Below are 14,929 nucleotides of genomic sequence, written 5' to 3'. Positions count from 1 at the left end.
GAGATGCAGGCACTTCTGCTGCCAACTCATTACAACGCCTACAAGAATTCAATACAAAGTGTGCTCCAAATTACAACTCGGACAGCTGGCAAGTATTTGGCGTGCCTGCTCACATGCAGCCTTCAAATAAAAATAGAAGAACCCTTCTAGTCTGAACACTGCCACCTTTTAAAAAGAGTGGGCACGGGACTTTGGAGAGTACGCACACCTCGCCCTAAAAATTACACGGTTCCTATCAAGCAGATGAACTTTGAAGACATGGTCCAACAGCTTCACAAGACCATGTTTTTGTTTGGCTATTGCTAGTGAGCTTCATGTAATTTCTGCAGTTAATCATGACTTATCTTCCAGTAAGTGATAGATACGCAGATTCTGCGAACGACAGTGCTGCAAGCACCAGCGTCACAGCAGTAAAGGCATTAGCAGTTCCCTCATGCACTGCTTCTAAGTGCTCCCGTGAAAGCTCAAATCTCTGGGAAGCCCAAAACCCCACAGTTTTGGTTCACCAATGTTTACAGTTTATTATTGGCATAAACCATTCACAACTGTACTCTTACATACATACTCTGAAGGTTCAGTTTCATTGGCTTTTTCTTTCACTATGCAAAAAGCAGAGGTTAAGGAAGTAACGCTGCTTATAGCAGAGAAATAAATAAAATCTGTTTTAAGTTAGAGGAACTGGCTAAAAATGCCTCATTTTTTTTGCTTAGCAAACCCTGGCGCTCTGTACAGATGGTTCTCCAGGAAGGAGTTATGTACGGTAGTTACTCAATTACAGAATTACAGGTTTCAGTGAAATTTTGCTGCTTCACCAACTGAGTATTTCTAAAGAGAATGACATGGACAACAACAAGCAATGCCACTTAAAAACTTTAATAGAGAGACTTGCCAGGAAATTTTGAAGCTTTGATTATAATTGCTTTCATGGGTATTTTCTCATAGTGTTCACTTAGAAAAAAACCACTGAAATACTTTTCCTCAAAGTACCTCATATCATATATTAGTAGTGCCTGAACCTCAATATTGATAAACACAAGCTAAGCAGCAACATAAAGCATAAAGTTTTCCATAGGTGCTGGTTTGAACAACAAATAGAGAGAGCAGAGACCTCAGCGAAGGCCACCTCTGCGTTTTACAGCCTGGCTTAGACACAGCCTGGCTGTGTAAACCAACACGGACAGGCACCAGGAGCGTCCGACTGATGCTGAAATAAAGCAGTGCCTGTGCATGGCCCCACTTCGAACTATCGCTTTCTAACAATCAGTACACAAAAATATACGCACCAGGTAACGGTGTCCAAGCTGTAGAAAATGGGGAACAGGGTCAAGGCAGAAGAACAAATGCCCAGCGGCGGGGTCTCCGATCCACAAGATGTCTATTTCTGGGGAGAGGTGCTGCCTTTCCTTCTCCTAATCCTTCAAATCAAGCTCAGTCTGGCACTTCATTCTCCAAATAACAGTCTGTCCCAGCAGAGTTTATGTTTAGACGCTGGCATTAACCCTGGCAAATGTGTTTGGAAACCTTCTGTTTCTAGATTTTTTCCATATTCAGCACGCCAGAGATTACTCAGAGGCAGCAGCGCTGGGTACTGGGGAGACCAAGATAACGTACAAATCCTGTTTTTATTGAAGTTCACCACAAAGGCTGAGCTAGCTTTTACGTAAGGCACAACAGTAACTTTAATTCTGTTTTTTAGAATACGGCCCGTGAATCAATATAGGCATGTAATAAGGTATAAGATAGAGATATCCTTTTAATTTACCTTTTTTATCCTACTTTTCAGCTCCTTAGAAGAGCTGATGAAAAAGGAGGGCAGAACAAAATTAGAAGTGATATAAAAGCATGCTGAAAGCTATTTGATAGCAAACTGCTTTGGCCGTGAATTATTTTGTATAGCTATGACAGTGAATTATTTATTTTTAAGTACAGGAGGTGATTACTATTAAACATTCAATAGACAAAAAAAAAAATATTACCAGTGAAAGGAAAGGTCAGGACGACTGCTGAGAAGAGAAAAAAGGTTTTCAGAGAAGACTCCCCTCTTCAGGAAGAGACGCAGGTCGGTAAAGTGCAAAGAACTATTGCATGGGGAGAGATTAAATATTTTTGTCCACGGCTCCTGTGTTCCGCTGATTTCTAAGATTCTTTAGTTCTTTGCTTCCAACAAAACTGGGATGCATACCTACAGTAATTATAGACTTGTATGTCCAACACACAACCTAACACAGGCTTGGCAGGATTTGTAGCTTTAAAATTCTAGCAAACAAACTATAATTTGATCACTCAAAACAGCTTTTCTTTGTAAGAAACATAAATGCAAAATCTTCAGACTTCTTATTCAGGGGGACCAGAGCCACAATGCAGGATGAGAGATCAAATGCAGGGACCTGGCTGGGGGATACCCCACATGCCTGTCTATTCTCCAGCTCTATTCGGGAAGGCCACGTCTAAGTTTAAATAGTTTTGCCAGTTGGAGCAAACAACAGATTTCACTCTTAAAGACAGCAGGAAATACCAGACATTAAAATTCTACTGTAGTGCCAGATTCTTCATTTTTGTGACTTTTTTATGCCTATTCCTGCTTGAAAAATGAATTCACATTTTACAAGCATTCTACCCCAATATTTTAAGCATCAGGGTCTCAGTTCTTCTAATATTTGTAGGCAGCATTTCATCCACGATTTAAACCTACACTTTTTAAACCAAACGCAAACAAGCCTACGAGGCAACTCCACCCCACCAGGAACAAGTCCCAGTGGTGTGTGCTGTTTGACGAAGAGCTGCAACACCGAGTTGCATCAAAATAGATGAACAAGCAGCATTTTCACAGGCAAGGCAAGGACGGATGCTGTGCACAAGCGGCTGCTCCAGCAGGAGGCTGCGGAAGGGCCCAGGGAAGCAACCGCTCCTGGAGATCACCAGCTACCAGGGGACCACCAGCTAAAGCATCAAGGGCACAGAGCATTGCCTGCAGGACTTTCCTGTTTCTGTTCAATGTTTTTCACTAACAGGGATTATTGTCCCCATCATCCAGTACATCTGCCAAAGCTAGGAAAGCATTGCAAGTACAGTGGAAAATAGGATGCTTAATAAACTAAGAAAGTCACCTGGAAAAGAAAAATTTCAACAAATGCAAGTTATTCAGACAGGACTAACCAAATGCACAATGAGAAGGCAGAAGTTGTCCCACTAAACAGGATGGCTTTGGGGTTTTGTTGTTTGTTTTTTTAAAAAATACTTAGAGGTTATACTGCATTGCAAATTAAACTACAGCAGGCTGTCGTGACAAAAATCGCCACAGGATGGGTATACACATGGAAATGGCTTACAACACTTCTGCTCTGCTCAGCATTTCTGGAGATGCAGCCGGAACCCTGACCTACTATGAGTACCACTCCAAGACACGGACGATTCAGAGAGCAGCAACAGGGACAGATCCACACCACCGTTTTGTGAAGGCACGTTCCCAGTGGCCTCTTCAAGGCCAAGTATCATCCATTCTGCATCTCTACAGACACGCTCTCTGCTCCAGTGCTTGGATATCAAAACCAGTTGTTACAATCAAAGTTGTTTATTTGGTTGGCTTTTTATGGAATATTTATGTCATTTCCTGGAGCAGTTGATTTAATTTCATCCCAGTCTAATGGGACTTCAGCAAGTTTAAGTGGTTTGTCCTTAGGAGAGGCAGCCTTACAGAAGTGTGTCCGCGCATCCCCTACAGAAACTCCTTTTTTCATGTCATTTGCTAGTGAAGAGGTAATAATTGTATTGGAGAAAAAAAAAAAATTCACTGTGCTTTACAACATTTAGAAACATTTAATGGAGGATAGATGTTACAACAATGGCTCTATTCAGTTTGTCTAACAGCTTAAAGTGGAAGCTTGTAAAGCATCTTTTTGCACTGTGGCAAATAAAGCTCTGCGTACATTCTGGTGGCTACATCTTTCCAGTTTGTGCTTTAGAATTTAGGTTAACTCACACTTAACCTAACAAAAAAGCCCTAACAATCGATTAAACTCTCAAACTCTCTTCCCAAGCAAGTTTCCCTTCCCTAGCTCAATCTCAAGATACAGTAATTCAATCCTGAAAAAGAAAAGAGCCTCAGCCTTTCAAGAAAAAAAAAAAAGGGGGGGGGGTAGTTCATCTGGATATCCTGGAACATAAAAAATGGAAGCGAGCAAGCAGCTCTCAAAGTGTCAAATATTTTCTACTTGTCCGTCTGTGGACATCAAGCCTCTTCTGACTTGCCCTACTAGCGAACAGATGCCACCACAAACCTATTTCTCCCTTTTCCTGGAGACCTTTGCGAAGAGGGGACTGATGGCTTCTTCTCCGTGCAGAGAGCAATGCCGCCCGGCAGTGTGCCGACAGCCCTCCTGGGGGGTTCCCAGGGCAGGAAGCCGCGTGCCCTCCCACGCACCGGACCCCCATCCCTCGGAGGGAGCTGGAGGCACAGCTGCACTGAATTGCTTCTCACAGGCTAGAAAAAAATAGATTAAATGACTCCAAACTCCTTGGATTCACAATAGATTCAGAAGATGAGGCTTGCGTAATTTCCATTTGGATAGAAAAGGCTTTTGATAAAGTTCATGTGCAGGAGGCAGCTCTTTGCCTACATGCAAAATCCTCGGTTCGCTATGAAAGATGAGTAGCTTCCCAATTAAATTTGCACAGTCCCTCCCATCACACCCTCTCTCTCCATGCAGTAACTGTAACGAGTGCTGGACCAGTTAAGTCACAGCAATAAAAAGAGTTCTTAAACCCCAGAAATCATAAACTTACACAAATATCCCGACTATGCACAACCGTTCTTCCTTATGAAACTGTTCTCCATTAGCCTTTGTAACAAAGGCTCCTCCCCACTTCCACCTCAATAATTAGGGGATTGAAGAGGTCTTGACTGCAGTTTCATATATTCAGGAAAGAAAAGAATTTATAAAGAGACAATGCTCAGCTCCAAATGCGGATTTACAGTCAATGTTAATCCAGAGGGAGTCTCTAATGATCTTCTTTGGCTCCACTTCTCAAGATAGATTTTAGCTGTTCTTCCTGTTGCAATACACCAAGTTATAATGTTACAACAGGATACTCGCTATTCTTTAAGAAGTGGCACTCAAATTTCTTCAACCTCTAAATGCTGAGCAACCCACAGAATTCTATTCTGCAACCCAAACTTAACTGCTCTTGACAACATAATCTTTCTGCTTTTCTTCTTGGGATCAGTCGCATGCAAAAACCCCTAGAGTCAACTGTAGCATCTAGCAGTATCATTAAACAAAAGACACGGACAACAGATACTTCATGTGTTTCAAGGGAAATAACTGGCAGTGGAATAACCTCGATCCTAACAAGCACAGACTGATTTTGGTCTGTGGCTTCACGATGGCTTCTATTTCCTCTCCGGGCTCTTAGTTTGATTGGATTAACTTTAGCTACAGGCCCTCCAGCAATAGTCCCAGTTGAATTTTCACATTAAAAAAATGCGGGATGGGGTTTTTAGAGCTGCAATTCAGCTGGAATTGCAGGGTTTTAATACCTTCAGTGCTACCAGGTCAGACTAAACATCATGCAGCCATCAAGTAAAGACTCTTGTGCTCAAGGATACTGTGATGCCCCTACAGCAACAATTTCATCTTTAAACTATTTCAGCATACAAGCAGCTGCTGTCAATAAATTCTCGTAACTAACTCTCCTCCCTAAATGCTTCTGAACATCCCAGATTAGCTGAGCTCATGACCTGGCTGCACATAATGCTTTTGGATTACGTTTGCGACCATCCAAACCCTTGCACCTACCACACTATTATCACCCAGCACACACATGTCACCACAGGATTGGTAACCTGGCACTGAATCTCCTCTGCTTTTTAAAATGTCACATATTATAAAAAGGTGAGTAGTGGGGGAGAAAACTACTGTCTCCTTCAGCCAAAAATACCATTTCACTGGGAGCAGGATCACACTCAGCAATGCCCTTTTCCCCAGAGCAAGCAGGCAGTTTGTTTTAAGAACCGCCACATTGCAGAACAAACCCTCAAGGAAATCAGCACACAATTTTTAATCTTTGACTCTTCAGCTCCATTTATTGTAGACTTTTTATTGGCTTGCAACTTGCTATGCAAGTTAATCAAAACGCTGTGGGATTCTGGTGGAGAGATGGTTATGGGAACAGACCAATTTTACCACCACAGACTGCAGATGTGCCCACTTTCAGCCAAGCATCTTTGCTTCCTGACTTTTCTCTGCACCACCTCCCAACCCCAAAATTTTCTTCTTCTATTCTCTTCTTGCATCTTATTTTACACAAATTAACCTACAGGAGTTTTGCTACAGACTTCAGGAAGAACACAATTTCACTTCTGCATTGCAAATTTTTACTGCCTACCTGTACGACAGTCACTGCCTGAAGCCTGCAAGCAATTCCCCCGTCCCAGCAGGGAATCGAGGTGTTGGCGGCTGTACCCACATAACCCGTATTCCTGCTGAAACCCAGGCAGGCACTGGCCCAGAGCTGCTGCAGACAAAGTCCTCCTAGCTCCTGGTCAGTAGGGCAGATGAGTTAAATTAGACCTCGATACTTACACTGAATACTTTGAGTAGCCCCATGTAAATCAGTAAAGATGCATTCAATATCCTCGGAAGACGGGGACATTTTCACAGAAGCTACACAATGTAAATCCTCAGAATCCCAAGATTCACCTACTACTTCTTATAGAATTCCATTTATGAAAAAACAGCTATTAACATGAAACAATCAGGATAAAGGCAGTTCTCTTATTTAGTTGTTTTCCTGCAAAAAGAGGCCACAATTCCCTCCGTCTCCCCCAGCGCTTCATGTAAAAGAGAATGATTTGTGATGGATGTGTGGTCTTTGATCACTACTCTGAGACTGAATCTAATGGACCGTAACCTACCAACCTCTCCTGTGTCAATAAATAATGTATGAATATGTATTCATACAAACACACACGTATAATGTATTAGGACAGCAAGTCAGAACCAGCAGGAAAATATTCTCTTCTTTTTCAAAATAGGTTAAATCGTCACCACTTTATGCATCTGCTCCTGTTGCTAAAAGAACTCAGTTTTGTAGTTTACCTGTTTTTTCCAATGCAACTTCTGCTCTGCAGAAGTAGGAGTTGATTTTTCTATTTTAAATAAACTGCTGTGAAACATCAACAAGCCCAATGCCTCCTCTCCCCCACAAAGGTAGGCAGCATTGCTACCACAAGCTTAATAGCAAGGAAGATTTCAAAGTAAGAAGGAACAAACAGGAAGGATGCAATCAAGTTAGCTATTCTGGGGAGAAGCAAAGCAAACTTCAAGAAGCTTTAAGAACAGTCCAAAATTTAAGTAAGTTCAATATAATTGAGAATTCCTTCATTATGAAGTATCTCCAAAACAATCTGCATATGCAAAAATTCTATTTGCAAGCAAGAAAACCCAAGCCAACCCAAACCCCTTTCACAATCATTCTGAAGATGAACCCAATTCCAAGGACTCTCCTGTGCTTAACTCCAGATTAGCATCCTCAACCTTCCAAGTGTGACTTGTAGCCAGTGAGGTGTCTATGACTAAACTGATGGGTTTTTTTCTTCCAAAACCACACGTTTTCAAATGGTAGAAAGTGTTGTCTTAAGACACTGGGGCAAAAACTTAAATCCCAGGCAGAGCATATTCTCCGCAGTAAAGACACAAGTTACAAATACTTAAACTGAACAGAAAATACTGACACAGGAAGGTTCCCAAGCAATCCAGTTACACAACAAGCACTGACAGTCTCTCTCATCTCCATACTGTCTATTCTAAACCATGAAACATGCAACTCATTAACAGAGGAAGCAGGGAAAAAGAAGAGATGAGTCAATTAAATATTACCTCCTGATCTGAAATACTTTTATTTAGATTTCCTAGAAAACCTTTTATTGTTAAAGCAAGAAAGAACTCATTTTGCAGCAGCAGTTCCTGAAGTGCTCATCTAAATACAGACTGCACTACTTTGACCTATTTTTACATTATTTTAAATATCTGGTTTTGCTGCACAGATTTCAGAAATAAGATAGTATTTCCAGATTTAAACTGGCAGTAGAATGTTTTAAAATCTTAGTTCAACCCTCTGATGATAGTGGTTTATGTTAACTCCTGCTGATTCACAGCAAGCAATGAGCACTCTTCACTACATCCCAGAACAGCAAAAATTAGAGATGCTCGGGTCACTAGAAGATACTCTAGCTTCACTAGAAGATACTAGAATAGCTTTGCCTCTTTGGAGGAAGAGCTTTTACCAAAATGAAAATATCTTTACCAAAAATACAAGAAAATATAAACTATTTAACATCAGCTAAATATATTGAGAATGAAGCCTCCAGGACTCAATAAGCTAAAGGAAATTGCCACTTGATGAAAATTCACTCAACAGGTTGCCTTTTAGACTTTATGAAAGTCCTCATAGTTCAGACACTCAGCTCAGCTCCACAAATAGGACAGCATGATCTGACCTCAAATCTTACTCTCCACTGAACGCAGAGAGGAAAACTTCAATACTTGAAAAGACAGACCACAGTGAAAGTCAGTGCGCACAGCACCAGTTTATCCTGGTTCCCTGCTTGCCAACTTGCAAGATGAACACAAGAAATGCAGAGTTGAAAGAGGAAGGAGAACCACCATGGAGGGAGGAGAGCTTTATCAATCTATTTATATACAAACATAACGATTGCTTTATAGACAAGTTATGTCTATCCTACAATGAGGTCATTAATCTAATGAAAATATATCAAGAAAAATATGTTGAGACTGACAACGATACTATACCTCATCATTAATCCTGATCATATAACCTTGCTACAGGCAAAAGAGCTATTAAGATGAAGACACTTAAATCACTCTACAGATGGAACTCATCACAGCACTGTAAAAATGGTTTATTAGCAATACACTTCAAAGCATTATCTGAAATTTTATAACATGTTATTTAGTATGTATTTAATATTTGTTGTGGCTTTATTGTTGCATCTTAGTTAAAAGTTTGTACTATTAATGATAGGTCTGCCACTGACAAATGTAGCACTGCAAGCATAATTTACTCACAAGTGGGTTCTTTGTGGGGAGTTTGTCTTTTGAGCAACTGGCAATGGTATTGCCAAAAAATTCTGCAAACATGCAAAGATCCAGTTAGCAATTAAGCATTAACAATAGTTTCGCTGATTATACTGTTTATGCTGAACACATTCAGCAATATGCACTGCACCAAGAAACTGCATATACAGACAGGATAAAGTGATTCATAGCATTTCTGTGCTAGCAGCTTTACTGAAAATTTAAATAAAAAGAATTTTCAAAGTAAACATTTTAAGCAGAAACGTAAGCATTTAGTATTCTATGCATATATAAGCATTTCTATTTTATGCCTTACAAGCATTTCTGTTCTACGCATTATAAGCATTTCTATTCTACACATTATAAGCATTGACTAATAATGCAAACAGAGTGGTTTTGACTTATTTCCTAACGTCACTGCTAATTTTCAGAAAAGATGGTGCCTGGAAGATACCAAGTAAAGACACGAAAAGCTAAAACTACTGGTTACTTCTGCCCGTTGCATTGCGGACACCGTGAGCTGCCAGGCATGACACAAAGCAGGTGGGTTCCTGATACTTCAGAAGAGAAGACATCGATGCAGACTTCCCACTACGTCATACAGCCAGAGGCAGACAGGGCTGTGAGCTGCCGTGCCATCACTCCGCCACAGAAAGACACGTGGATTGATATAAAATTTGTTAACTGCAACCATCAAGATGTGTAAGTAGACTACCTCCATTAACGTAAGTTACTGCAGACCAACGAGTTTGATCCAAAAGCATTTCCATTTTAGCTGGAGCTAGCACTGCGTTACAGGAAACGCACTTGTAAGGCTTAATGTTGTTAGATGGATGCGAAGACAAAGTATTTGCTTGTGAGCAAGATGTACAAAATGCCATTAGCGAAACTGCCAGAGAGAATGCTAATGCCATATTCATCTCAAAGAAATTGTCGGTGGCTGTACCTTCCTATTCAAGTGGTTGCTAGTTCTCGAGAGTCACTTGCAGAAGACAGGGGAAACCCAATTACGGAAAATAGCAATATCTTTGTCAAAAAACAGCAAGCAATTAAATCTCCCCTACACACGGAAACATGTATTAAAGCTAATTATTGTACATCGGTCAATGTAATTGCAACTCAAATGCAACATGGTCCACGTAATTAGTTGGCACTAATGGAAACCTCATAATGCAACAGATATACTAAAACACTCAGAGTCGAGAATATTTCCTCACAGTACCAGGAAGTCATGCTACTTCTCTTGTTGAATTTAAGGAGCACTTTGCCAAAGAGAAGATGGATGGATATCTGACACCACTCCCCCCCCTTCCCCGATATCAGTATCTGGGGTTACGGAGGTCCTCACACCTAAAGGAATGTGCCCTGTTGATGGAAGATCCCCCACACTCCAGCTGCAGCCTGTGAATGCCCCAGCCCAGAGAAAGCTGTTTGGGCTCACCATTGAGCTGCCCGGGACCTGCTGCTAGAGGCTGCAGCAATAGCTACTCTCAACAACTTGGATTTGGGCAGATCAGGTTATCAGCTTTGATAGCCTCGTTAACAGAATCATAGAACGGTTTGGGTTGGAAGGGACCTTAAAGATCATCTAGTTCCAAGCCCCCTGCCATGGGCAGGGACACCTTCCACTAGACCAGGTTGCCCAAAGCCCCATCCAACCTGGCCTTGGACACTTCCAGGGATGGGGCATCCACAACCTTGCTAGGCAACCTGTTCCAGTGTCTCACCACCCTCACAGTGAAGAACTTCTTTCTTACATCTCATCTAGATAGACCCTCTTTCAGTTTAAAGCCATTACCCCTTATCCTATTGCGACATGCCCTTGTATAAAGTCCCTCTTGGGCTTTCTTGTAGGTGCCCTTTAGGTACTGGAAGGCTGCTATAAGGTCTCCCCAGAGCCTTCTCTTCTCCAGGTTGAACAAGCCCAACTCTTTCAGCCTGTCTTCACAGGGGAGGTGCTCCAGCCCTCTGATCATCTTCGTGGCCCTCCTCTGGACTCGTTCCAACAGGTCCACATCCCCATGTCCTTCTTACACATGACTGAAAAATATCGTTTTCCCTTTTGCTATTCTTGTTAGCTCAGCTTCCTTTTGTTCCATTAGATATAACCCGTGCCATCGAGAAACTGCTTACACAACTCCAAGATACTCTCAGAGAGGGCATGGCAACATTTCCCAGCCTTCAGCTGGCTACTGGGCCAGTTTCACTTCGATTTATACTGCTTGGCGATGCTGAGAGACCCTCTGCCAAAGAGGGAACAGCAGGAAGATAAAGGAAGATTTGCAGCTGCAGCAAGTGCGGGAGCTCCTCCCGTCAGGACACCCAGAGCATTATTAACTCCTCAGGCAATAAGAACACAGTGGCAGAATTTAACACCTGCACCTGGTACCTACTAAAGCACGAGATAAACCACATGCTTATGAAAGACCACATTTTACAAAGCCCAAAATGTTGGGCAGAAAACAAACACTATTTTGTTTCAAGTTTCACAGAATTAGTAATTAGTGTGAGTTAATTATTATGTGATTTTACCCCTTCTGCCAGGTGTATTTCTCCAAGAAGAAAAAAAAATAGTTTCACCTTCTGTGAAGGATATGGTTGAAAGATCAGGTTTTGACTGGAATGGCAGATCTTTTTCCAATGACAGAGGACTAATACTAGGCTGGGTGCAGTACGTACCTGTGCCCAACTGGGTAAATAAAGGCCAGCATGCACCTGGTACCATCTCAGTGACCATCAGATGTCTACTACCCTACAAGCCAAGTCTGCAAGCAAACAGCACAAGAGAGATTTTATAGGAGAAATGCTGAGTTTATTAGCAAAAATTATTTGTGGGGCAAGTTTTTCCCATAACAAATGGCCATCACTCTCCTTTGTAAAGGCTGATTATTTGCAGGCTCCAACTTAAACATTTTGTCTGGGTTTGTTTTAGTTGCAGATACCTGCCCAGTTCCTCAGTGGTTTTGAGCTTGTAATCCAACATCATCGTTTATCCATCAGTAATACGCTCTGGCCTAATAAATGAGTAGTGTAACGCACATTTAGTGACTTATTTCAAGCAGGTACAAATTAACCAAACCACCTTTTTGCCATCTGCTTGGAGAAATGAATTCCCACATTAGGGTAATAAAATATGGTGATGTGACATTTCCACAGTAGCTACAGAAAGGCACGCTTGAGCACAGCCCGCGAAACACAGCCCATCTCACATCCGCAGGGAAGTGACACAAAATACACCAAGCTTGTGGAAGTTTCCAAACAGAAGCTGGTTCTTTCAGGAAAAAAAACCAACAACCAAAACCCCACCCTGCTGGGGAAGCGGCTCTGGATGTGCCAATCTAGACTCCACCACGATCATAAAATACGGAGGAGGAAGGAAAGGCTTACGCGTCTGTTTCCAGCAAGGGAACTAGGTCACTCGAGAAGCAATTAACAGGCTCACTGCAAAGATCGCCTTCCACCCAGCCATGGTGCATCAGATCCCTCAAGCGCCTGATGAACTGCGAGGTGGCCGCACAGAACTGCCCGCGCCTGGACGGTCACAGGACTGAAACACACCCTCGTTTGAACAGAGTTCAGAACAACCTTCTGAAATGAGTTTTTCTTATGCTGCTAGTTAAGTTAAATTAACACAAAGCAGAAATATAAAACAAAAAGTTTAAAGCTCCTCTGCAGTCTAACAGCCACCTGTGTTTTACCAGGGGACTGATAGAGCTGATCTTAAACTTCAGCAGGTGTGCTATAGATGCACAGACCCAGTTATTTAAATATATGATAGATCAAACAACCTAGAAAGACTTCATCCTAATTATTACAGCTGAACAGTTACCGCTGAAGCACAAGTAGAATAAGAAACCATCATAGAATTATTACAGAAAAAGCTAATTTAACAACGAGCTCCGGAAACATTAATTGAGGCCATCAACAAGGATGAGAAGACTTCACAGAAGGGCAGCCACCTCCAAAAATAATCTAGAACGACCTTGCTGCTTTGGAAAGGCAATAATATTGGTTACATGAAAGACAGACTGATGTCAAAGACATGACCTGGTATCCATGGCTGTATTTACCACGAGGGTGCAGCCAGCAAGTTGCCCCTGCCTGTAGCAACCTCGTGCCTCTAGCACGTGAGACAAATGAATACACAGGCAAAACGTTCTGTTTCCACCAATATTGTAAAAATTTCTTTAAGAAGTTGTACCCCACACCCCCCATTGCCAGGAACAGAGTATTCTCCTGAAGTTTCTGTTCAACAGCTGTTCAATATTCAAGCATAAAAATAAAATTAATACTAACCTATTTTCTTCTGGATGCTACAAGGCTCCCTTTTTCATCTAGAAATTCAATGCATTCACTCTTTATTCTCTTTCAAGCCCATTGACAGCCTATAAATTTTTACTTTATATTGCAGGGCATCCAGAGGCTCCAGCCAGGGTCAAGGCAACACGCTAGAATGGAGACACTGGCTCCAAAAAGCTTCTCAGTCCTGGTCTATCAAAATACCTTTTTAGCAGATGCTAAAATGCTCCCTGTCTGTATAAACTAAACTGTTCAGTCTATGTCAATAGCTTCTCTGCTGCTGTTCCCCATGGCAGATTAATTATCAGTCTACCCAGATCTTCTCCTTCACCATATTAACTGATGCAATGTCATTTAAAACATATTAAATACAGCAATATACCAAACTTGAAAACTTGCATAATTCATGAAGGCAAAAAAAAAAAAAAAACCCACAAAAAAAAAAAGGCCTACACGCAGCTAGGAAATTTTGCAAACATCATTCTTTCATCTACCACCCTCCCCTGTATTTTTTTAAACCAATACTGAACTTGGGGGCAATTAATATCCAATACAGTTCTAACAGCAGCAAAATGATTTTTAGCATCTCCTTCAAACCACTGTTTCACACCATCCATCACTTACAGGAAAATACGATCAAGACAGGAGTCTATGAATAACTCCGCTTTTTTCTCCAGGATTCAATCTAGACTGCTTCTAAATATGTATAATGCCTAGACTACATTAACACATTAAAGCTTTGTAGATTGCCATCAGTGCTTCTGCGGCTTAATTTCATCTGTCCCTCACAATTCAGATCTTCAACTACTTTCATCCTAAAGAAAAAAAAAAAATCACTCCACTTTAAAAACTCATGATGCTCACATAAGCAGATTGCTAAGCATGTTTAAGAGGATATATATTTAAAACCTGGCAGCAAAACTTTATTCCCCTACTAAACAGGGGTATTCTCTCAGATTCTATTGCCTTGATGTTAATAAAAAGCATATTCTACGATCAGTTAAGCTTGAAAAAGTCTGGGAAGGATGATGAGTTTGACAAGTCAAACAATTCAGGAGTAGACTTGGAGAATATAGCAAGTGATAGAAGAGTGAACATTTTAAACAACTGATAAAAAAAATCCACCACAAGGGATTCAATGTGCTTGTTTTTCACTCCAGCTGCACAAAGGATAGAAAAGCACAGTGCAGTAACACAAAATGGATGCTTTTTTGCAACCACCACCTTAATTTCCAAACAAGTTTCTCTGTCCGGCTAAAAATTCATTTTCTACTTCTAACTGAAGATTTTAATTGCTAACACAGATGCTCTTTTCTGCTCATTCAATATGAGAGAATTTAAAACATTCTGTGCCCGAGACAGTCCTGCTGCACAAAGTAATTGGAAATGACAGATCACATACACCAGTGCAGGCTTGACGTTTGTACATCGAGTTCTGAAATAAACCTCGGCAGATTCACGGGAGTACTCACCCCAAGCTGAACGAATTCAGCAGCAGAAGCCTGAAAAATAAAAAACTTACCAATTTCAGATTA

The 14,929-nt window shown here is 41.3% G+C and overlaps 1 protein-coding gene across 15 annotated transcripts in view; it reads right to left on the bottom strand.

Moving 5' to 3' along the window:
- GLCE (glucuronic acid epimerase) overlaps window positions 1–14,929 on the bottom strand; it is a 54,896-nt gene that overhangs the window by 21,155 nt on the left and 18,812 nt on the right. Inside the window, exon 1 of one of the 15 annotated variants that reach the window (XM_041123636.1) lies at window positions 9,087–9,105. The exons of 13 other annotated variants lie outside the window; for them this stretch is intronic. The gene's annotated coding sequence lies outside the window, so the exon portion shown is untranslated. Of the gene's footprint in view, window positions 1–1,283; window positions 1,296–9,086; window positions 9,106–14,929 lie in introns of those variants that run through there. One more of the 15 variants, XM_030015329.2, reaches the window with a different exon arrangement.

This window comes from Aquila chrysaetos, chromosome 5, assembly GCF_900496995.4.
Source record: "Aquila chrysaetos chrysaetos chromosome 5, bAquChr1.4, whole genome shotgun sequence".
NCBI lineage: Eukaryota > Metazoa > Chordata > Aves > Accipitriformes > Accipitridae > Aquila > Aquila chrysaetos.
This window is presented reverse-complemented; position numbering and strand designations above follow the sequence as displayed.